Source organism: Xenopus laevis, chromosome 2S, assembly GCF_017654675.1.
Source record: "Xenopus laevis strain J_2021 chromosome 2S, Xenopus_laevis_v10.1, whole genome shotgun sequence".
Taxonomy (NCBI): domain Eukaryota; kingdom Metazoa; phylum Chordata; class Amphibia; order Anura; family Pipidae; genus Xenopus; species Xenopus laevis.
This window is the reverse complement of record NC_054374.1, coordinates 9,304,922-9,329,113: the sequence shown is the minus strand read 5'-3', so window position 1 is coordinate 9,329,113 and position 24,192 is coordinate 9,304,922. Positions and strand designations below refer to the sequence as shown.

The 24,192-nt window shown below is 40.2% G+C and overlaps 1 long non-coding RNA gene across 1 annotated transcript in view; it reads left to right on the top strand.

Moving 5' to 3' along the window:
• Positions 1-1,799: 1,799 nt before the first annotated feature.
• LOC108709202 overlaps positions 1,800-24,192 on the top strand; it is a 211,807-nt gene continuing 189,414 nt past the window's right edge. The window contains exon 1 of the long non-coding RNA XR_001934589.2: positions 1,800-2,306. This is a non-coding gene — a long non-coding RNA (uncharacterized LOC108709202). The remainder of the gene's footprint in view (positions 2,307-24,192) is intronic.

The following is a 24,192-nucleotide window of genomic DNA, read 5'->3' as shown; positions in this document are numbered from 1 at the left end:
CTAAGTTTTTGGAAGTCGAGTAAAATTGTTCGGTTGATCGCTGAAATCTGTTCGACCGCAAATGGGCAAATTCGATGTAAAAAAGCTTCGACTTCGACATTCGAAGTAAAGCCATTCTATGGGCGAATTTCGAAGTATTTTTAACTTCGAAATTGGACCCTTAATCTGCGCCTTAGTGATGGGCGAATTTCTCCTGTTTCGCTACGCAAAAAATGTGTGAATTTCCTGCGAAATTCACGAAACAGCGAAATATTCACAAAACGCAAATTTTGACACTGGTGTCAATTTACAGGTGTCAAGATTGAAGCCGGCGACAATTCGAAGCGTATTAAAGTAAATGGGTGTCGTCACTGGCGTCATAATTGTCTCCAGTGTCAGCATTGTTCAAATACATTTTTGCCTGCAGGTGAATTTTCACTGTGGCGGCGAAATTAGGAAATTTGCCGTAAATAGATGCCTGGCGAATAAATTCGCCCATCACTACTCACACTACGCAGACAATATTATCTGTAATTCAGACTGCAGAATCAATCTGTAAAATGGGGTTTAGAATAGATTTCATTCATTTAGATACAGTGGTGTAACTAGATATTATTGAGCCCCACAGAAAATCATTTTTCAGGCCCACAAAATGTCTAGAGATTGAGATTTTTTACCAATATTTATTGAAATTAGGGCCATTATATCCCCTGCAGCCGTAGGATCTGCTTCTTCTGTAGTTACCCCACTGTTTAGATAGTAAGCTCTTGCGAACAGTGCCCACTGATTCTATGGGGCAAATTCACTAAGATTCAAAGTTGCGCCAGGCGCAACTTCGCCTCGCTTCGCCGCACTTGCCGCACTTCGCCAGGCGTAGTTTCGCCAGCGCTCCGCAAATTCACTAAAATCCGAAGTTGCGCACAGGGGTAGCGTAAATTTGCGAAGTTGCGCTAGCGTTGATTCGCCAAGCGAAGCAAAGTTTCGCTAGCGATGGTTCATTTGCATACGGCGCCAAATTCAAATTTCAATGGAGGAATACGTATCAGCACTACAAATGCCTAGAAAACCTTCAAAACATCAAATAAAATTTTTATTTTGCCCTACACATGTGCCCACTGTCTAGGTAAGTTGCCATGAGTCAGGAAATGTAGGGGGGAAGGAGGGGAGCCCCAAAAGTTTTTTCGATCTTTTTCAGCCTATCACCCATAATGTAGAAAACACGCCAGCGTTTTTTGGGACTTAGAAAAAATTTTGACTTTTTTTGAAGCAACCCCTATCTACTCTATTGCGCTTCGCCAGGTCTGAGGTGGCGAAGGAAGTCTAGCGTAAAAGGTAGCGTTCAGTACACTGTGCAAGTTAGTGAATTTGCGTAGTTACGTCCGTAGCGAAAATTCGCCAGGCGTAAGGGTGCGAAGTAACACTAGCGAATCTACGCCAGCGTTCGTTAGTGAATTTGCGAAGTAACGAAAATGCCCAACGCTACCGAATTGACGCTAGCGTTCGGCGCTTCGGCGCTTAGTTAATTTGCCCCTATAACCCTTGCTTGTTAAGACCCCTGTTTCTTATAAATTATTATAACTTGCTGGTGCTATATAAATACACAACGATAATGATATTATTTAAGGGGTGGGATTGCCTCAAATACAGTAAAAAAAAAAAAAAGGTAAAAGGAGCAGATTTTGATTGTTTTAAAGGACCACTCTTCACACACTTCTGCTGTGTGACCCCAGGTCACAAGTAATGCCTGCAAGCTAATTCATTAAGAAAGGCTTGTCTGACTGGGGCCCCTTTCTGAGTCCTCCCTTTTTCACATTCCAAAGTTTTGTGAAAGGAGGTGAACTGAGCCTGGAAAGAGAGAGACTTGAGAATATGCGCAGTTTCTTCTTCTCTCTCTCTGTCTCTCCTGGAGCTGCCGGCAGTTTTCTCTGCTTTCTGCTCAGTCCTCAACTCACAAGACAAGACTAACCAGTAACAAGGAATACAGAGTTTTTGTCATTCTCCCTATGGAACAAGGATCACCGAGCACAGTGACAACTGCCTGAGCAACTGCTGCAAAGTGTCTGCACACTCATACACACAGACACACAGACACACACACACAGACACACAGACACACACACACAGACACACACAGACACACACACAGACACACACACACACACACACAGACAGACACACAGTGAGACTAAGATTGAATGACAGGCAAATAAGCCAGAGCTCTTGGAGAAGGAGGGCCCCTCTGAGCTGCACGGTAGAAAGCGACTGCTGAAAAAATCTGGAATGGAGCAGCATTCTCTGACAATCCACTGTACTTCAGTGATCACATGGTAAGTTCAATTTTTTTTTTTCTAAGCCAGATAAACATTTTAGGTCCTAATTAAGACCTACTGATGTTGTAGAACTACAGCTCCCTCCAGATGTGGTTAAACGTCAGCTGTTGGGCGGCACACTGAAAGTTATAGTTCAGCTCCATCTCACAAGTTATTAATCTATAAAGAGACCTCAACCAAGGTACCGGCGAAATTCACATTCACAAATGGGGATGGGAGTGGATTTTCCCCTCTCACACTTATTTTTTTTTTAGCATCTCCAGGTGGAAAAAATGTAAGGCTGAATTTATTATGAAAAAGATCTTTGTGTGGGAATTCTCGGCAGTGCAAAGGGGTCAGGGACTTGGTGATCCATCCGCTGCCGCTAAGAATCAGGAATCCCTGTCCTTGTTTGAAATGAAAATATCCAGGAAAATCATTTAAGCGCTGGAACATTTAATAGAAATCCTGTCCTAACTATAGAAAGTCCTGGCACACTTTATTTATTTTTTTTTTTTAATTGAACCGAGAATAATTGTGGCTCTTGGAATTGTCCTGTATCTGTTTCCCTCTGTTCTATCTTTGGAGGAGATAAATGTTTAATAGATGTCTTTCTTCAGCCTTATCAGCCAGGCTTTATCTTAAGGATGTTTTCTCACTTGTGCCTTTCTTTTAGGGGCAAAAATTCTCTATTGATTTAGCAGCAGTGCCCTTTCCCATTCTCATTAAGGCAAAAAAAATAAAGGAAACCTGGGATTCAACCCACATTATCCAATAGAAAGTATCGGCATATGAGATCACATTTTTCAAGCGCACACAGAAAATCAACTTTCTCATAAATGGAAATGTATTGAACAGGTTAAAAGTGTCACTTTCTGAAGTTAAACAGCCGCCAGCAAGTTATAGAACCAAATCCATCAATTTTTTTTGCCCTTGTTCCCAAATGATCACAGCTGACATTACATTAAGGGGCCGATTCACTAAATTCGAGTGAAGGATTCGAAGTAAAAAAACTTCGAATTTCGAAGGTTTTTTTGGGCTACTTCGACCATTGAATGGGCTACTTCGACCTTCCACTACGACTTTGAATCGAAGGATTCGTAGTAAAAATCATTCGACTATTTGACCATTCGATAGTCAAAGTACTGTCTCTTTAAAAAAAACTTCGACCCCCTAGTTCGGCAGATAAAAGCTACCGAAGTCAATGTTAGCCTATGGGGAAGGTCGCCATAGGCTTACCTAAGTTTTTTTGATCGAAGGATATTCCTTCGATCGTTGGATTTAAATCCTTCGAATCGTTCGATTCGAAGGATTTAATCGTTCGATCGAAGGAATAATCATTCGATCATACGATCGCAGTATTTGCGCTAAATCCTTCGACTTCGATATTCGAAGTCGAAGGATTTTAATTCCTAGTCGAATATCGAGGGTTAATTAACCCTCGATATTCGACCCATAGTGAATCAGCCCCTTACTGCCATTACTTTAATAGTTCTGTCCTAAGGTGTTATAGTGATAAGTGCAAAGCATTTCCAGACACGTTGCCAGTTATTATATAAGTAATTAGATTTGCATTCAACCAATACATTTAGCTGTGGAGTGTTTATGATTTCTTTAGCTTTAGTGATTTCTGTTTGAAAATATCCACACGTCTGTGCCAGGCTCCCTTCAGGTTACGGAGGCAAACTGTATTCTTTAAATACATGAACCTAAATTTGCAAAATTTCCTATGAAATGAATAGTCACAGAGGCTGGAGTTTAAAGAAGACATAATACGGTATATCTAAATAACGTAAAAAAACCCTGCAGGATGAATTTCTGGGGAGCAAGCAAAGGCTGAAATTCCAAAAAGAACAAAAAGAAAAGTATGATCCCATTTTATTTTAATTGAAACCCATGTAAATGCATGCAGAGCTTTTTTATTCTGTAAAGAAACTACACCTGAGTGTGGCACAAAGGACTTTCATATGGTTTCTCTGTATTACAAGTTGATATAGATATGGGGAATAATCAATGGCATCCGAGTATCCGGAGCACTCAACTGGGACTCTGGGGAATCAGCAACCCACTCCTTAATCTGGCAAAATCCAATGCCGGGTTGTGCTTTTTTGTCAGATTTGGGAACAGGTTTTGGGTCTCCCACCCCTCCATCTCCTTTTTTGCTGCTGACCCGGAACTGAAGGGAGGAGGAAACAGAGGAGATATGGTTTTAACTCTACAGCTCAGGGATACATTACAATGTTTTTCAGTTTATTGCTTGGCATTGGTCTCAGGAACTCCGGATAAAGAATCTTATATGTAATCGGCTGGGAGTACAGTTTAAAGTAACGTCTAATGCAGATGGCAAATGGAACCCTCAGCAGTGTTGGACTGGCCCATCGGGATACCAGGAAAACTCCCGGTGGGCCCAGGTGTCAATGGGCCTATTGCTTCTAACCATTTAGCCTATTTCATGGTCATTCTCTATTTCTTCATGGGGACAAAGAGGCTTAATAATGGAAGAATATAGTATAGTATGTGAAGAGACTAGGATAATAAAGAGGTTGAGTGAGGAGAGGAGGTATAATAGTTTGGAAAGTGGGCCCTCAGACGGAGTTTTTCTGGTGGGCCCCTGGTATCCCAGTCCGATACTGACCCTCAGAGTTAGCAAGTACTAGGCAATATGCATTATTATTATCAGTCCTTCCTTATTGCATTTACAGCATATATGTTTTTGGAGTATGGGAAATCCCAGGACTACCCAGCAAAAGCCCACCCAGACATGCAAAGAACATGGAAACTCCTGGAAGTTAGTGCCCTGGCTAGAATTAAACTAAGGCACCCAGTGCACTCACTGTGTAACTACCATACAACATATGCTCTTGCATTTATACTGAATTATTTGTGAAACAGGGGACCAGGGAAGTGCATTGGAAAATAGCACTTCCCTTACACTTAAATTATACTTTAACTTAGCTTTTTGAGTGCTCCCACAACCCCCTATTATTGTATATTACCATACAACACAACACAAGTGTGCATGTGCAGGGAAAGGAGGTGGGCTGCTAATGGTGCAAACTACTCCTGTTACCATGTGTTAGGGACCTGAAGAACTTATTTTTGCTCCCTAATGTTATGAGACTGACCCCAGTGGTACAAGGAAGTAGTACTAACCATTGTGGTCACTAAACCCGCTAGAATTATTAGCCCTAATAGCCTTTTAGACTTAGTAGAGCCTCTAGCTTTCCAGAAATTGTTCTACATTCAAACAACCTACAAATGCAGTCAGGATTTGAAATTGAACCTTAACGGAGAACTATCGTGAATTTTTTTTTTAAAATAAGCTTCACCATACTGAAATAAGAAACTTTCTAAATACAATCAATTAAATCTTCTGCATCCTTTCTGAAATAATCAAGTTTATCTTCACTATTCCTCTCTCAGCATCTGTTTCTCTTCATTCTCTCTTCATGCAGCAGTTGGGTGTCAGATATTCATTGACAGTTAGATCCAATATATCTTATAGGGGGGCTCCTTTCCTAGCAGATGAATTAGAGCTCACTCAAATAAATGATTTCAGTTCAAACAAAATCTAACAAAATAACTGCCTTTTGCACAAATTCTGCATGTAGAGAGACATGACGTCCGGTGAGTTTAATAGAGTGAGCTCTAATACATCTTCTAGGCAAAAGGAGCCCCCCTATAAGATATATTGGATCTAACTGTCAATGAATATCTGACACCCAACTGCTGCATGAAGAGAGAATGAAGAGAAACAGATGCTGAGAGAGGGATAGTAAAGATAAACTTGATTATTTCAGAAACAGTACAGAGCATTTAATTGATTGTATTTAGAAAGTTTCTTATTTCAGTATGCTGAAGCTTATAATAAATTTATATTTTCGTAATAGCTCCCCTTTAAGCACAGAGTCTTGGATATTATTCTGGCACGTTCTGCAACTGGAGAGCCACCACCACATTCATTTTAAAGTCCCCTTTAGAGAGTAAGTCATTGTGTCCTCTCTAAACATAAGGCTTTGCTGAAATACATATGTATTGGGTTCAACTAAATCCTGTATAAGAATCACTTTTATTTAAAAATAAATAAAGAAGTGTATTATACATTCAACACCTCCACGTTGCACATGTTTTTGTATTAAGCCGTAAAATACGAGGTAATAAAGGGGAAAAAAACAGGGCATTTTACAATTACATTTGAAAAGTCTAGAACCATATGTGCAGCAAATAACTTTCTATATGCGGCAGATGGTTCCCGTCACTGTTGCCCTTTCGAAATGCTTTGTACAAGTCTGCAAAGCCGGTGAAAAGACTCAGAACATTCATCCACATAATCAGTTTCAAATGTATACATTCTTTGTAAGCCGCTACGTTGCTCAACAGCAAAACATGTATTTGTGGGCTCGTCCCATAGCTATCTGCTTTCTAGGAAGTCCCAATGGCTAAAGCCCCGGCTGATTTGCTTAATCTGTCTGTACTGGGAAAGTCTGGCAATGGCACAATTTGGAATGCATGAAGTTGCAACACAATACAGGGAAAAAATGAAGTAACAAACCTGTCATTGCTTAGAGCGATCATTTGTCTTGCTGAAACTCACATGGGTGTGTTGTAACTTACTTTACTTATAATATGTGCAGACAGGACCGCCATTAGAAATCACAGGGCCCCATACGACAAAATTTCCTGGGCCCCCTGGGCTGGGCCCACCACAAGCCCCACCTACAGGTCCGCCCTCCCCACCCCATAGGTCCGCCCCCCACCACACAGTAAAAAAACAAAACAAAAATTGGTGCCTAGGGTTCCCACATGTTAATAAAAAATAAAAAGATATTGGTGGCTAGGACCCCACATGAGAAAAAAAAATTGGTGGCCAGGCCCCCCCCCCATTATAAGAAAATTGGTGGCCAGGGCCTCTTAAACGTCCATGCCTTCCCAAAGTCAGCAGCTCTTAGAAAGATGGGGGGCCCGGCTAATCAAGTAAGTGTGGCGTCGCCGGGCCCCCTTACCCTCGGAGCCCAGTACAACTCTCCCCCCTGTCCCCCCCTGATGGCTGCCCTGTGTGCAGACACTTTATAGACCTTGTACTGCACATTCACTGATGAGTTGAGATTTCCCTGTAAATCTTACCACTAGTGATGGGCGAATAAATTCGGCAGCCACGGATTTGTGGCGAATTTCTTTGTTTCGCCGCCTGCGAATGTTTTTGCTAAACTGCATTGAAAAATTGGAGGCCAAAATTGACGCACGCATAAAAATTACGGCAAAAATTATTTGGACGCCCATTGACTTTATGGCTGCAAGTTTTGTGCCATCCTCAGTGGAATTTTGGGCAAGTTGCTGAGTTAAGACTAGTGCTCTTCCTCCATTGTTGTCCACTAAATCATAATTTACAGTTTGCTCGACTGTAATTACCTATGAAGCTCCAGCACCTAAACAACTGCAGGAACTTCTGTTATCGTGGCTCCCATCAGTGAACTTATGGTATTCTTGGTATTTGATGATTCTGTTCTTGTAGTTTTTATCTGGTTTTGGGTGCATCCGGGGTCCCCAACCTATTTTTTTTGAAATATGAGCATCATTCAGATGTCAAAGGTGTCGGGAGCCAAATAACTGTTGTGATTGTGCCATTTGGTAGCCCCTATGTGGACCATCAACCTTCAGGAGGATCTTTTTGGCAGGACACCTGGTTTTTATGCAACAAAAACTTGTCTCCAAGGAATACAAAACTAAGCACCTGCTTTGAGGCCAATGGGGGCAACATCCAAATGCTACATGTTGCTCACGAGCCACTGGTTGGGGATCACTTGTGTACATATAATTAAAATTTCCCCCCAACCTACACTAGAAAATGTCAAAACATTGCACTAATAACATTGAGGGGCCGATTCACAAATTATCCCTCGATATTCGACTGGGATTAAAATCCTTCAACTTCGAATGAAGTGCGATCGAACGATCGAAGGATTATTCCTTCAATCCAACGATAAAATCCTTCGAATCAAACGATTCGAAGGATTTTAATCCAACGATCGAAGGAATATCCTTCGATCAAAAAAAACTTAGGAAAGCCTATGGGGACCTTCCCCATAGGCTAACATTGACTTCGGTAGCTTTTAGATGGCGAACTAGGGGGGTCAAAGTTTTTTCTTAAAGAGACAGTACTTCGACTATTGAATGGTCGAATAGTTGAACGATTTTTAGTTCGAATAGTTCGATTCGAAGTCGTAGTTGTAGTCGAAGGTCGTAGTAGCCCATTCGATGGTCGAAGTAGCCCAAAAAACCCTTCGAAATTCGAAGTTTTTTTACTTCGAATCCTTCACACGAAGTTAGTGAATCGGCCCCTGAATGTTAAGTGGATTGTTACCATTATAAGTTAAATAGCTTCAGCAAATTGGGCATCATTTTATAATAATATTTTAACAAAAGGGTGGCGTGCAGTAAAGGAACAAATAATACAATAATTTGAAATAGAGGGATTAGATTAACCTGCTAGCAAGAGCTTGCAATCTACGTGGGAACATAGGGAACAAATGACACATATGTTTGCCTTATTAAGGGGCAGATTCACTAAGGGTCGAATTTCGAAGTAAAAAATACTTCGAAATTCGACCCTCGAATTGAAATCCTTCGACTTCGAATATCGAAGTCGAAGGATTTAGCGCTAATCCTGCGATCGAACGATCGAAGGATTTTTCGTTCGATCGAACGATTAAATCCTTCAAATCGAACGATTCGAAGGATTTTAATCCAACGATCGAACGAAAATCCTTCGATCAAAAAAAGGTTAGCAAGCCTATGGGGACCTTCCCCATAGGCTAACATTGACTTTGGTAGCTTTTAGCTGCCGAAGTAGGGGGTCGAAGTTTTTTTTAAAGGGCAAGTACTTCGACTATCGAATGGTCGAATAGTCGAAGGATTTTTACTTCGAATCGTTCGATTTCGTTCGATTTCGATCGAATTCGAACGAATTTAACCAATTCGATGGTCGAAGTACCCAAAAAATACTTCGTAATTCGAAGTATTTTTCATTCGAATCCTTCACTCGAGCTTAGTGAATCTGCCCCTAAATGTTCCGTTTAAATTAATTATCACCCCTACCATTGGGTAACCAAGAAATTTATTCAAACAACCCGTTTTCTTGGTGTCAGTAAAGTAAAGACAGGTGGTTGTTGTAAAGATTAATCACTGAATATTCCATTCTGACTAATTTAGATTTTATAATATTATTTGCAATTTACTTGTCAAGCATACCACATGAATCACTTTGCTTTGCAACTGGACAACAATAATTATAACCATGACAAGTTAGAAAAATAAAACAAAACCAACCCTGTCTTTCCAATTGTAGAATTTAAATGAGGGACGAGTGAGACGTTAAGAAGAGTTTACAAAACTGAATGGAGGCCTTTGCAATTGCAAGAGGGCAAAATCTGGTATCTGTCTGTCATGTTTTTTTATGAGCTTAGCTGTGTGTCTAAGAGATAATAAAGCTATAGGTCATAGGGGTGTTTATTTATGATAATGAGATGATTGTATAATCACGGCTGTTTCTCACTGTATATGCCTGCGCCTGTGCCAATAGTTGGTTTATAGAGCTGTCAACTTGTGAAATCCTCCTGTCGGGGGACTTGCAGCACCAAAATTTCTCCGGGTTTGTGATGTCATCGGAAATTGCATCACACACATACACAGAACCTCTCCCAAAGCCACACAATCCACGGTGAGAACGCCGGATATTTGCCTACAAATCACTGGAAATTGGGGGAATGCATAAGAGTGATGGGAGACTCGGGTGGACAGAGTGGAAAGTTGGGGGGAGTGGTTGACAGCACCGGGTTTAGTGATGGTTTAGCATGGAAGAGAGAGTTATTAAGTAAATTAAACTATCCTATACTAAAATAGCGTTTTAAGCTGCGCACACTGCTGTGTTTCAGGGCAACTGTCGTATAGTGCTTGGAGCCATTTTAATGCAAATTTATTGGTTTTGGGGATTTTGGTGCCCAAAACCAGTGGTGGATTAATGAGATTTGAGCCCACTAAGATACACTTTCCACAGGCCCCCTTTTTGGCTACTCCCAAAAGTTTGGAAATATACAACAATTAATCAGAGTCATGGGTGTACCCAGAGAGACAAGAGGCCCATTATCTGTGCTGCTGTGACTGGGTCTGGTCGGAACAGGACGGGTGCAAGGTCGGTACCTGTTGGGAAAATATTAGGCAGCCAGTGCCTGGCACGCCTGTAAAGCACATGGAGTTACCAGCAGTTTGCAAAAATTGTCAGTGGTCACCACTGTGGAGTCGCTTGGTAGGTTTAAGATACACCTTCAGGTTACCAGCTAGTGGTCTAATATACGAAGGGACCTTTTTTATCATGCTGTGTAAAAGATTGGAGAAAAACATCACCATATGTTAAGGCACAAACTTGCAGCAAATTTCCGCGTTTTCACCTCTGGAAAATAAATTTGCAAAAATCCAGCGAAAAATTTGCCGTCAAAACTTTTTGGACGCGTGTCGGAAAAGTCACTCATGTCAATACTGGGGTGCGTCAACACTATTTAGACGCCCATTGACTTTAACGCCAGTGCTAAAATCGACACGGGATTTTCGAGTTTCGCAGGGTTTTCCCATTTAGTGAATTTCGTGGTAAATTTACAAATTCTTTGGCGAATCGAAACTGGAGAAATTTGCACATCACTACTTAGAACAAAGGTTTGCCTCCAGCTATCAAACCTTTGGGGGAGAACAAAGCTGCTCTTCCTAGCTATTTCTCACTATGTTACATTCCTAGGATGTAGGAAACTTGCCCTGTAACTGACATGGGGTCCCTGATCCCCCCACTTCTCTAGAAGAATTGTCCCTCTAGGGCAGGACTCTTTACTAGGCCTTGTTGACACCTTGATCCCCCAGCTCAAATCCACCTGGGTTAGAGGATAGAGGCCAAAAAGGAAGAGCCCCAATTGCTACAGTATATCAAAGCTAACAGGTAGCGGTCACTAAGATACATGTACCAGACCCTAGCAACTAGAGGATTTTCAAGACATAGGGACCATTAACCACAGCCCAGCAGGCAGACAGAAATACAGGACCCATATTTAAAGGGGAACTCTGACTTCCAAACCAAAATGTGATAAAGAGTCCCACATAAGACAGAAACCCCTAATATACCCATCACAGTTACCTGTTTCTTCAAAAAGTATAAATAAATGCCATTTTCTATGCTGAAATCCAGCTGTTATGTTTTCATTTCTAAATTACACTGTTTACATTACGAATAATTCATTCTACCAAATACAATTGTATTCCTGAACCAACAAATGTATTTTTTAGCTGTAATATTGGCATGTAGGCAGCCGTTCAGATCATTGTGCCTGATCCTTTGCTTTCAGAAAGAGCCAGAACTTCATGGAACTGCTTTAAGATAAGCTATTGTTTCTTCTACTCAATATAACTGAAGGAGTCACAGGGGGACTTGGGTTTTTACTATTGAGTGCTTGAGTATTCTCATATGTAACAGGGAGCTGTTATATTTTGTCAGGGAGCTGTTATCTGCTGAGCTACTGGCGGGAGGGGGGATGGGAGTAATATCACTCCCACTTGCAGGGCAGCGGTAAAGAGTTACTGAGGCTTATCAGGGTCATGTGACTAAGGGCACTTGGAAAACTGACAATGTGTCTAGTCTAGATTTCAAAATTAAGTATAAAAAAAAAATCTGTTTGCTCAGAAAAACTGATTTCAATGCAGGTTTCTGCTGGAGCAGCACAATTAACTCATGTATTTTGAATTTTTTTTTTTTAAATCGGACTGCACTTCAAATTGGAGTGCAGAGACCTGCAACTGTGCATAATGCCCTACGCGGTGGGCCAAGTGCAAAGAAAAGTACTTTTATTTTTATTTGCACACTGGGTGGGGCATTGTCAATGGCCGCTATTAACATATAAATTCTTAACTTATAACCCAGTAGATGCATGGATAAACATTTTATCGCAAAACATATTTATCTTTACTCGTTTTCACAGAAAATTGCAAAGTAAGCGTTTTCCCTAAATAGAAGCTGTAGGTATGATAATAAAATGCAGCGCTCAGCACGTCCTCGTAGGAATTAGCAAACTGTGTCACATGCACTAATAGAAGCCACCAGGCATAAAGGTGTGTCAAATATTTATCATTCTACATTTCATAATGACAGTTTTATGTTTCTTTATAAAGTGAACATTTGTCTTGTCACAGACTCACTTCCCTGCCGGAGCTTTCCCATAGGCCATTTGGGTGGACATTTATATAAAATAATAACACCTGTCACATTGGACAAATAAATCAGTGTCGGTGTATACAAGAATGGGATCTATTATCCACAATCCTTGGGCCCTGAGTTTTTTAGATTAGGGATGTTTCCATAATTTGGATTTCCATACCTTAAATCTGTTTAAAATCATTCAAACATTTATATTGGTTTTGCAACCAGATAAGGGTTTCCAGATAAGGGGTCCCACGTCTATATTATGGGCATACCGCATAACATTTACCGCAAGATGCCAGTATTTTCATTTTTCAGCAGAAACGCCAATATGTCCAGGAAACGACATATTATTAAACTCTATGGGATCTGCAGGTTTGAAAAAACACTTTGCTGAAATACGCCACGTATTTTCAATACGGCGGCTAAACTCTCGCTAGATGAAGTGCACATATAGCCATTTTTTTTTGGCAAAATTGTGGGGAATGAGAAAAAACAGAAACGCATGTTGGGAAAAGAAAACGACAGACTCAAAAATGCACATTATCATGTACATTGGTGTATTTACGCTCGTTTTCAAAAACGCCCACGTGTGACGTCGTCTTTACACTCAACACACTATGGGGCAGATTTATCAAGGATTGAATTTCGAGTTGTCGGGTGTTATTTTAAACTCCCGTCAACTCGAAATTCGAATAAAAAAAGAACAACCGAAATTTATTAAAAAATCAAATTTTTTTTACTTCGGGTGAATAGGCTGTATTTGATAATTCGAATTGAATTTGGATCGAAACCTCCGCTCCTCTCCGAGCAACCGCTTGGTTGTACCCCCCACTACTAACTGCTGTTTCCCGTATCAAACCCTTCTCTCTTGCGGCTCCTTATATTTGGAATGCCATTCCTGAATCTCTCCAGAGAAAATCCTGCTTCAATTTTTTTTAAAACGAAACTCCAACACTACCTCTGGGAGCACGTGGATAACACCTGAACTGGGAACTGGCACTTATATAACAGTGTAACAAACTGTAACCTGCAGCACTTTAATACCCCTCCGAATTGTGTCTGTAAATTACCCTCCCATTTAGACTGTAAGCCCTACGGGGTAGGGTCCTCAATCCTTTTGTCTCCTTGAAACTGAGCACTCAATCTGTATTTTAACTATATTTTATATTTATGTGAATTGTATTTCTAATAATGCACTTATTGTAACTTTTTATTCCAATGACCCCTTGTTTGTTACTACTAAATTATTGTTTTGCTGTACAGTGCTTTGCCCGCTGTACATATAAATAAATATATACATACACATACATATATATATATATATATATCTTAACAAATGATACCAGAATTTAAAAAAAATAAATTAAAGCATAATAGTAATTAACATTTAAAATCAATATTTCATTCATACAATTAGGTTGCATTGTAACAAATACCCAAATCCAATATTTTTAATTTCTCAATAATGCTTGATGATCACTTGTAGAGGTGCACCATGAGTCCAGATAGGAACATTTCACAAGTAACTTTTTTTTATCAAGTTACAATGGAATGAGATTTATTAGGTGGGGATGGGAATATTCAATATAATAATATAAATTAGCCTTTATTTACACAGCACAACACACTGCAGAGCGCTTTACCGAGATTGTCCATCATTGACTTTGGTCCCTGAACCAGTTCCGATACAATATTTTTACAGAATAATTTAGAATTCAATATTTCTTGGTTAAATAATAGATAGTGTTTGTGCACTGTGTATCAGGTAGCACAGACTTAGCCTTAGGGCACATGTGCCTGTTTCTGTGTTTTATAACAAGGAGGTTTTTCAGGTGCCTCTTTTCCAAGGCATTATTGTACACCAATATGTCAGTCAATTGACAGACTGACAGGAGAAATGGAGATCGTTCAATTCCCAACATTCTGACAAGAATGTCTAAACAGTACGTACGATACAGTAGAACATTTTCCTTGCCTTCAAGATATATAGTAGTTTGCGTTATATAATTATGAGAATGTGGATTATTTTAAAGAGCCACATTAAAATATTGTCCATTTATACCGATTTTTTTCCCAATAATTTCTATAGACTACACAAGAAGACTTTATTATGAAATTTACAGTAACACGCCTTAAGTGAGCTGTAATCTCTAGTGATGAGCGAATTTATTCGCCAGAAGTGGATTCATAGCGGAAAAAGACAAAATTGTCGCCCAGACAAAAAAAGTCACTGTAACAAAAAACACCCATTGAATTTAATGCATTTGGACAAAAAAAAATTCGACGAGAGAAAAAAGTCGCAAGACAAAATTGCCGCTGAGTCAAAAAAAGTCGCCATAACAAAAGATGGCTATTGACTTTAATGCATTTGGAGTGAGAAAAATGTTAATGATAAAAAAATATTTTTAATAAATTTCGATTGGTCAAATTTCGAATATATGTGAGTTTAGGGTAGGGATGCACTGAATCCACTTTTTTGGATTCGGTCGAACCCCCGAATCCTTCGCGAAAGATTCGACCAAATACCGAACCGAATCCAAACCCTAATTTGCATATGCAAATTAGGGGTGGGAAGTGGAAATAATTTTTACTTCCTAGTTTTCCGACAAAAAGATACACAATTTCACTCCCAGCCCCTAATTTGCATATGCAAATTCGGATTCGGTTCGGCCAGGTAGAAAGATTCGGCCGAATCCGAATCCTACTGAAAAAGGCCGAATCCTGGCCGAATCCCGAACCGAATCCTGGATTCGGTGCATCCCTAGTTTAGGGGAGTTTTTAAGAACTCAAATTAATTTGAAATGTGCCTCCCTGTGTTGAAAAGACACAATATTTAGTGCTCAATGTAATAATGTGCCCAGATCTTTGCACCCTATTCCAGGGGCACTGGTGGAGGCAACTGTTATGTAAGAAGTGTCACATAGTTATATACTAGGGATGCACCGAATCCAGGATTTGGTTCTGGATTCGGCCTTTTTCAGTAGGATTCGGATTCGGCCGAATCCTTCTGCCTGGCCGAACCGAATCCTAATTTGCATAAGAAAAAAAAAATTCCACTTCCCACCCCTAATTTGCATATGCAAATTAGGGTTCGGATTCAGTTCGGTATTTGGCCGAATCTTTCGCGATGGATTCAGGGGGTTCGGCCGAATCCAAAAAAGTGGATTCGGTGCATCCCTATTATATACTGTAGTTGAGTTGGGATAAAAAAAGTCCATCAAGTTCAACCACATCAAACAAACTCCAGTGCCCCTATACGCACACAAACCTACACTCACATTAATAAACTATAAATACCAATATCTGTCAAAACTGTAAATCTTAGGATCACAATAGCCTTGGACATTATGGTTGTCCAAGAAATCATCCAAGCTCCTCTTAAAGAATCAGCCATCACAACATCACCCGGCAGTGCATTCCCCAACCTCACTGTCCTGACTATGAAGAACCCCCTACGTTGCTTCATATGAAAGTTCTTTTCTTCTAGTCTGAAGGGGAGGCCTCTGGTGTGTTGATTTTTTTATTACCCACTATCTGTCTATAATGATCCTTGTAAGCATAATTTTTCCAGCGAAGCCAACCCCAATCATGACAGTCTACCCTGACAATCTTCCATTCCCTTAACCAGTTTAGTTGCACGTCTCTGCACTCTCTCCAGCTCATTTATATCCCTCTTAACTGGAGTCTAAAACTGCCCCCATACTCCAGATGAGGCCTCACCAGGGACCTATAAAGAGACATAATTATGTTTCATCCCTTGAGTTTATGCCATTTTTATTGCAGCAAAGTACTTTATTTTCATGTAGTTGTCCAAATGAATGTCCTGGACCCGTGTATTATTCACATTCTATTTACAGAACCATTCACAGAACTATGTAGCAGCCTATAGTGATCATACTTGACATATTATTGAACTAACAATGAGATTACTGAAATTGCAAACTGGAGAGCTGCTGAATAAAAAGCTGAATAACTTAAAAATAAAATAAATAATAAAAAATGAAAAACAATTGCATATTGTTTCAGAACATCACTCTCTACATCATACTAAGAGGCACATTTATCAAAGGGTCGAATTTCGAGGGTTAATAAACCCCTCAAATTCGACCCTCGAAGGTAAATCCTTCGAATTCGAATATCGAATTCGAAGGATTTAGTGCAAATCCAAGTAAAAATCCTTCGAAAGATTCAAACGATTTTAAGCGATCGATCAAAGGATTTTTCTTCGATCAAAAACATGTTAGAAAAGTGCTGGGGAAGGTCCCCATAGGCTAACATTACACCTCGGTAGGTTTAAAGTGGCGAAGTATTTAGTCAAAGTATTTTTTAAAGAGACAGTACTTCGACTATCGAATGGTCGAATAGTCGAACGATTTTTGCTTCAAATCGTTTCGAATCATTCGATTCGATTGAATTCAATCAAATTTGACCAATTTGATGGTCGAAGTACCCAAAAAAATACTTAGAAATTCAAATTTTTTAGCATTTGAATCCTTCACTCGAGCTTAGTAAATGTGCCCCTAAAAGTTTATTTAATGGTGAACAACCCCTTTAAATGTGTGTATTTATATTTAATATTCTTATATATTTAGATGTTATTTTAAAGGAAATTTCAGCAAAATGCAACCCCACCCATTGCTGAAATTAATGTTTTGTGAAATAAATGACAAATTCCATTATCATTTAATTAAAAATTGGTTATGGAACCAGTGGGTCCTAAAAAATTAACTATAATCCATGTAAATATTCCTCTAAATCAGTTATTTTTGGATTGTTGTGGTTTAGAATTAGAGTCGCCTTAATGGATTTAGAGAGGATGGATATAAAATTGTAGTTATTGTACTAAGAATATATCTGACATTTAAGGGGTTATTGACTAAACTCCGAATGGAAAAATCACGAAAAATTTGTGATTTTTTTTTTAAAAAATCATGAATTTTTCGGAATTTATTAAACCCAGAGGATGGAAAAGTCCAAATCAGAGAATATGGAATCTCAGATTCTCAGAATCTCAGGTTGCATATGAGTCAATAGGAGAAGTCCCAATGATTTTTTTGATGTGCGATGGATTTTGTGCAATACCCCGAAGTTTTCGGGGATAAAAGCATAAGAAATCTGAGCTTTCGGGTGAAAAATCCAGAAAAATCGTGAAAATCAGATTTTTTTCCCGAAAAAGCAAATTTTTTGGAAAATGTAATAATAAAAAAGCGTAAAGCGGATTTTATCGGAGTTTGTAGCAGAAGATTTTGAGATAAAACTTTGATAGATAACCCCCTAAATAAGTGATTACCCAAATGTAACCTTTGAGCTGGGGTTTCAGGAATATGTAGGAGAGTAAATAGTCATTCTTCCCAAACCTTACCCTAGATGGCTTCATGCTGACTCTCTTGACACTTTTTTGGGCACCTGCTAGGGAACCCAACTCCACAGTTCAGCAATTGCATATTGAAGGAATTAAGCTTCCATGAGTTTTGCGTCTCGCTTAATAAAATAACGGTAAAGTAAAGCTAGGAATAACAGAAGAAACATACATATATAATGATTTTTCTTCTTGCCGACCCACCGATTGATTTTCAGAACTTTCATTTCAAGCTCTGACTGATTTCAGTAGCAATAAAAAGTGGTCTCATTACATTAACCAATTCACCGACCCTTTGTTTCCGCCGATGTGATTCCACGGCCCATTTCGTGTTCCTTTTTCTTTCCTTGTAGCTGTTTCCAGTTGATGGAAGATGACTTCCTCCCCATTACCAAACAGCAGGGGGGCTTTACTTCCTTGTTTCCAATCTGTAGGACATTTGTTCTTCCCTGTTTACTGCCAGCAGGTGTCTTATTCTCTACCTTATTGCTTGTTTTTTAATCATCTCACGAGGGCTTTAGAAATCAGAAATAATCTTAATTAAATGCTTTCTATATTGAAACAAGTAGATTCGCTTTCTGACTACAGGCAGCGGACCTTATAACACAAGGCAAATATTTATCAAAGAACAAAGGATGTCCAAGGCGGCGAACAATTGACTTGATTATTCTTGTTCCCCTGGTAGAGACATTTAACAGTATTAGATAATTACTCGGGTTCCATTGAGAAAGCAATTTCCGTTCTTTTCTCAGCTCAGTTCGGCAGTATGCCATTATCCTAAATTTCTTAGCGGCATTTTTATCACAAGAGAGAAGTATAGTCTTTTCACCATGTTGGCTCTACTTAGCTAATCCATTACCATTTTTTGTTGGCCAATTATTCACAAATTTTCCGGACACCGTTGTGTTTTTTTTCTTTGTTACTTATTATTATGAGAGCAGGGTCAGACTGGAGCCTTCAGGCCCACCAGGGCTGCAAACGAAGGGCCCTCCTCACAGTCCCCAGGGGCTCCCTCCCTCCCGACCTCCGATTCCCTGTTCAGGACACATCGCAATGCGCACGCATTCCCGATCGCTGCACACTCTGCATGCCTGCGTAAACACGAATGCGCTCTGCACACAGGCTTATTTCTTCATGCGGCAGCTGGGGGGAAGCAGGTCTGGGCCGGCGGGGGCAACCGGGTTTTTGCCCGCCGGCCCAGTGCGACACTGTATGAGAGCTACAACTCAATATTTATGTGTTTTGTATTTATTGATAGAAGACATTGATTATTGATTGGGTTTTATAAAAAGTATATGACTGAAATGTTCTAGAGACGTTCATTTACAGAAATTTCTATTTTTTGTTTTCTGTGGGGAGGGAAGTAAAACCCTTTTTTTTTAAATTTTGGAATTCTGACAAATGCACCTTGAAATCATAATCACTTTTGTTAGACCTCAATTACTCATGGCAACAAATCTAAGTACTCACTCCAAAGCCTAGGTAAGCAGAGAATAACCCATACTACTGTTATATTTTCTTATATTCAGAATATTAATGTTAAAATTGGCCTGCCGTGTGCTCCACATTAACTTATTTTCTTTCCCTGGTTCTTATGCTCAGGAAACACTGGGGGGGGGAATCAGGGCTGTATTTAGGTCCGGTGCTGCCTAAACACGCCCCTACGTCGTGCTTGCTGACATCACACGTCGTGTGTGCTGACATCACTCTACACATTCAGCGGAAGTGACGTCAGCGAGTCGTGCGCATTCTTCCTCTGCTCCCATACCCCTTACACCCTAAGCTCCAACACTGGATCTCCTATGCAAATTCGTGGCGGCGGATGGGGAGGATTTAAAAAAAAATAGGCACCCCGAGGGATGGCCCCAAAACCTAAGCACAGGCCCTCGGAGGCCTATATATAAATATAGCCCTGGGGGGATTGTATCTACTATACCCCTGGGTTGAAGTGCAAGATCACAGAGATACTCAAGAGCACACTCCTTAATGCTCATGTGCAAAGCCACAAAGACCTGGGCGGCAACATTTTAATTTAATTAAGCTTACCTGTCTATGCTGGTGCATACTTTAAGGTGCAAAAATGTGCCTTCTCTGCTCTATATACAGTATATACAATCAAATTTCAGTGAATCAGCAGAAAAGAAGATGGGGAGCTACTGGGGCATCTTTGGAGACACAGATCTTTACTGCTAAAGGGCTGTGGTTGCCTTGGGCTGGTACAGAAGCACAAAACATAATGTACAACATTTCTAGCTACTTCTTTAGTTAGGCTTTAGTTCCCCTTTAAGTATGTTACAAGCAGCAGTTCTCTGTCTTCTCCCTTGCTGAATGGCATTTGGCAGATATCCTGGGTTTCAAGGTCGGTTGCAATAAGAGATGAATAAACTGCATATGTTTCATTTCAACATAATTTTTTTGCTCAGAAAAGTTTATTTAAGCAACTGAACAGACATGCGTGACAGGGGGGTGATCACATTGCATTCAGAGGTTTACATCTTACAGTACATACACAAAGTAGTATCAGTTTAGGAGGACAGTAGACATTTTGTGATACGTTTGATTTCCATATAAGACTGACGATTTCCGTTTTTAGTGTACAAAGCTTTTTAAATTTTTGGTCATTCACAGAGTTATTCCATTGGTCATAGGACCGAGGGCCGGGGTTTCTCCAACAGTAAGTTATCCACTTCATTACTAACAATAGCACTTTGTGCAAATATCTAGAGATGCACCGAATTCTGCATTCGCCTTACTTCCCACGATGTCCAGGCGTGTGACTCACTGACGCGCGTCACGTAGGGGCGTTTAGGTCCGGGGCTTAGGGCAGCATCGGACCTAAATACAGTCCTGGTGTGAGGTCATTTAGAGGGAAACCATTGAGAAACAATTGAACATTTTCTATTGTTACCATAGATGCATTACTGTAGTTGACATGGGAGTGAGACGTGTGGTTGTGGAGGTCGTGTCAAGCAGGACAGTGTCTAGTGAACATTAGGGGGAGAATAGGAAATAATGTCGAATCATAAATGTATTTCATTATAAGCTTGAAAACAATGTGAGTTTTACATGAATGTTTCAAGGCCAGGAGCTTCTGGGAGTGTCTAATGGAATGGGTGAAGGAATTTCAGCAGATGGGTGTAGAATGTGAAAGCCTGTGTGCGGGAGTGTGAAGAAACATTGAGGAGGAGAGAACGAGGTCATGTGAAGAGCAAAGGTTACTTTTGGAGGTGTACTTGGTAATGGAGGGAATATATATATCGCTGCAGGAATATAATATAGGTGCTACATTGTGGAGTACTCTGTAAGTTAGTACTAGAGTTTTGAAGTAAATTGTGTGTATGACAAGTAGCAAGCACAGGGACTGTCAAAAATTTTCACTGCGTTTTGCCTCACGAATGGCACCCATAGACTTCAATGCATTTTGGTGAATTTTTGACAAAACGAAACGGGTCAGATTCGCCAATCACTAGGAGTCAATAAAGCAGTGTGTAACCATAGTTTAAGTGGGATAAGATGAGAGTGTGGATGATTATTTTAGTTGCTTTTTATAAAATGAACAACTGTGTAGTGTACGCGTGTTTACGTTACAGTGTACCTTTAAGGCAGAAAGGCAGGCTGGGTAAGAGGCAGGAACAGGAAGTAGTGAGAAATGCACACTGAATAAAAGTTGGATCTCCACCTCAGGCTGGATGTGAAAGCTCAATCTCTGCATTAAAGTGGAACTCCACAAAAACATAACTTAAGCCTTTTGTAAAGTAAACATAATTTCAAGCAACTTTGCAATATACATCAATTAAAAAATATGCAGACTTTTCATGTTTTGTAATGGTTTGGAACAGTTCCCTAAGCCTAGCCCCCTGCTCTCCTGCTGATCTATCTGACTACTTTGCTGAGCTGTCTGACTACTGTTACTTTGTATCGTCAGTCAGCTGTCCTCAGTCAGCCTGCATCCTCCAACCCCCACAATTCCCTGGACATGTGATTCCAATAAGGAAGAGAACATCCCAGTGCAATGCATTGTGGGTTATGTAGTTCCTGCATGCTGTCTGTAAGCTGTGGAGAAGTTGTTACAATGTGTAACATCAGTGTTTAGTTCCTCCTTCCCTGCCAGGATTTCAAATGATGCAGAAAGAGAAGAACTGTTAAACAGCTGGATTTCAGCATAGAAAATGGCATTTATTCAGACTTTTTAAAGAAATCGGTAACTTTGATGGGTATTTTAGAGGTTTCTGTATTAGGTGGGCCTCTGTTTCAAATTTTGATCTGGAATCCGGAGTTCCCCTTTAAGTAAACACTGTATGACACAGACACAACAAACTGAATATGGGAAGTGCTCCTAGAAGAAAATCAAAACGATTTGACTATATGGATGCGGGTGTGAGTGCAACGTAAAAGATGGCTTCAGTCAGGCAGGAGAACATACATGGAAGGTTGAAAATACATAAGTGGAGATGAAATGAGGCTGTGACCACAAAATTCATATTGACAAATACAAGAGTCCTCTGCACTCAACCCATTATCAATATATTCAAGACATTGAGACATTTTTTGCCTTAAGCTACTAAAAAATACCTTACCCTTTAAACAAAACATTTTGTCCATATATTGCAATATATATAAGCTGGCTAGTAGTGATGGGCGAATTTGCGCCGTTTCGCTTTGCCAAAAAATTCACGAAAAGGCGCCGGCGTCTCGTTTTTGACGCCGGCGTCAGTTTTTCGAAAGGGCGTTTTGGAAATTTATTCGCGCAAATTCGCGCCTGGCGAATAAATTCGCCCATCACTACTGGCTAGCTACGTTAAAGTCATTCCCAGTCTGGCCAGTTCTACACTGTATACTAACCATATTCACATATATGCTACAAATTCAGCCATAAAATCTCTTGAGGAACCAACATTAACAAACGATTGTTTCAGCATAAAATGTCCACTAAGTTAAAACATGCGTTAGTCATTTTGCTGACAAATTTCAGCCATCTGTACTTACTTTAAATCATACAGTAATTATATATAACATTCCAACGCAATCCACATTTTTATGTTTTCTTTTGTGTGTGACCAAAGTCTTAATTGTTCCCATGAGCTGAAGCTCTAAGCACATTTCGTTTCTACGTTGGTAAGGATTCTTACACAATAGGTCGAGAGTTATACATTTTGGGATATCAGTGTGATCGGATATCAGACCTCTTAAATCAGATCACTATGATACTAGGCTAGGGATGCACAGAATAAAGGATTAAGTCCGGGATCCGGCCAGGATTCAGTCTTTTTCAGCAGGATTCGGAATTGGCCTAGCTGAACAGAATAGGAGTCCTACTTTACATATGTAAATTAGGAGCTAATAGGGAAATCATGTGATTTTTTCATCACAAAGGAAGAATTGTTTCCTTTCCTGCCCCTAACTTGTGTAGTGCTATAGTAAACTGACTTGTGCTAGGGCAGTTTTAGCTACGTTCCTTTGTGGGCTGAGACCACCGATGAGCTCTCTTTCTCAGGGGTAAGCCCTCGCCACGCGTTGGAGGCAGGGTGTAGTGTAACTGTAACAAGGTGCGATAGCACAATGATGGGCGCCAGTAGTTCTTTAACGGTTGAACAAAGAACTGTGTTATTGAACAATAGCCCATAGATCATTCAGCACATTGATCCACAATGGAGTATAGAACATACACAGCAGCATAAAGGAGGCATATACTCACAGCACGTATAGGCTGAATCCCCACAGGCTAGGGAATATACAGCAGAGAGTAAGTTGACAGCATGTGATGGGTATTGCCCAGTTTTCAGGATATCTTCCAGTGGCAGACTAGGGGAACTCCTGACATCCCTATCTCAACACTTGGTTCCTTACTCAGGGTCAGTAATACCCGGGGATCTTAATCCTTCTAATCTCCTCCGCGGAGCCTTGAGCTGCTCAACTAAATAACCTCTCTATCACTCCTAGAGCGATCTATAAACGAGTATAGCTGTCTAATTACTAGGGCCAAGGCGCCTAAGGTCAGCACTACCCATTCCCTTCCAGCCTGCTTGGTTGGACTAAAGCAATGGACCCAGAGCACATGGTTCCTAAACCTTTTATACTCTGGCACAGTGCCATCTGGTGTACACTGTGTGAACTGCAGGGGTTACATAAGCACAAGGTCCCCATAAGGACCCACTAAGGTGTCCATATTACTAGGAATCTGCCTGTCTGTAATGTGTAAGGGTGTCTAAGATTTTCACATCCCTACATTTGCATATGCAAATAAGCATTTTTCTGTACATGCACATTGCCCTGCGCATGGTTATATTTATAAAGCTGGATAAGAGTGGTGT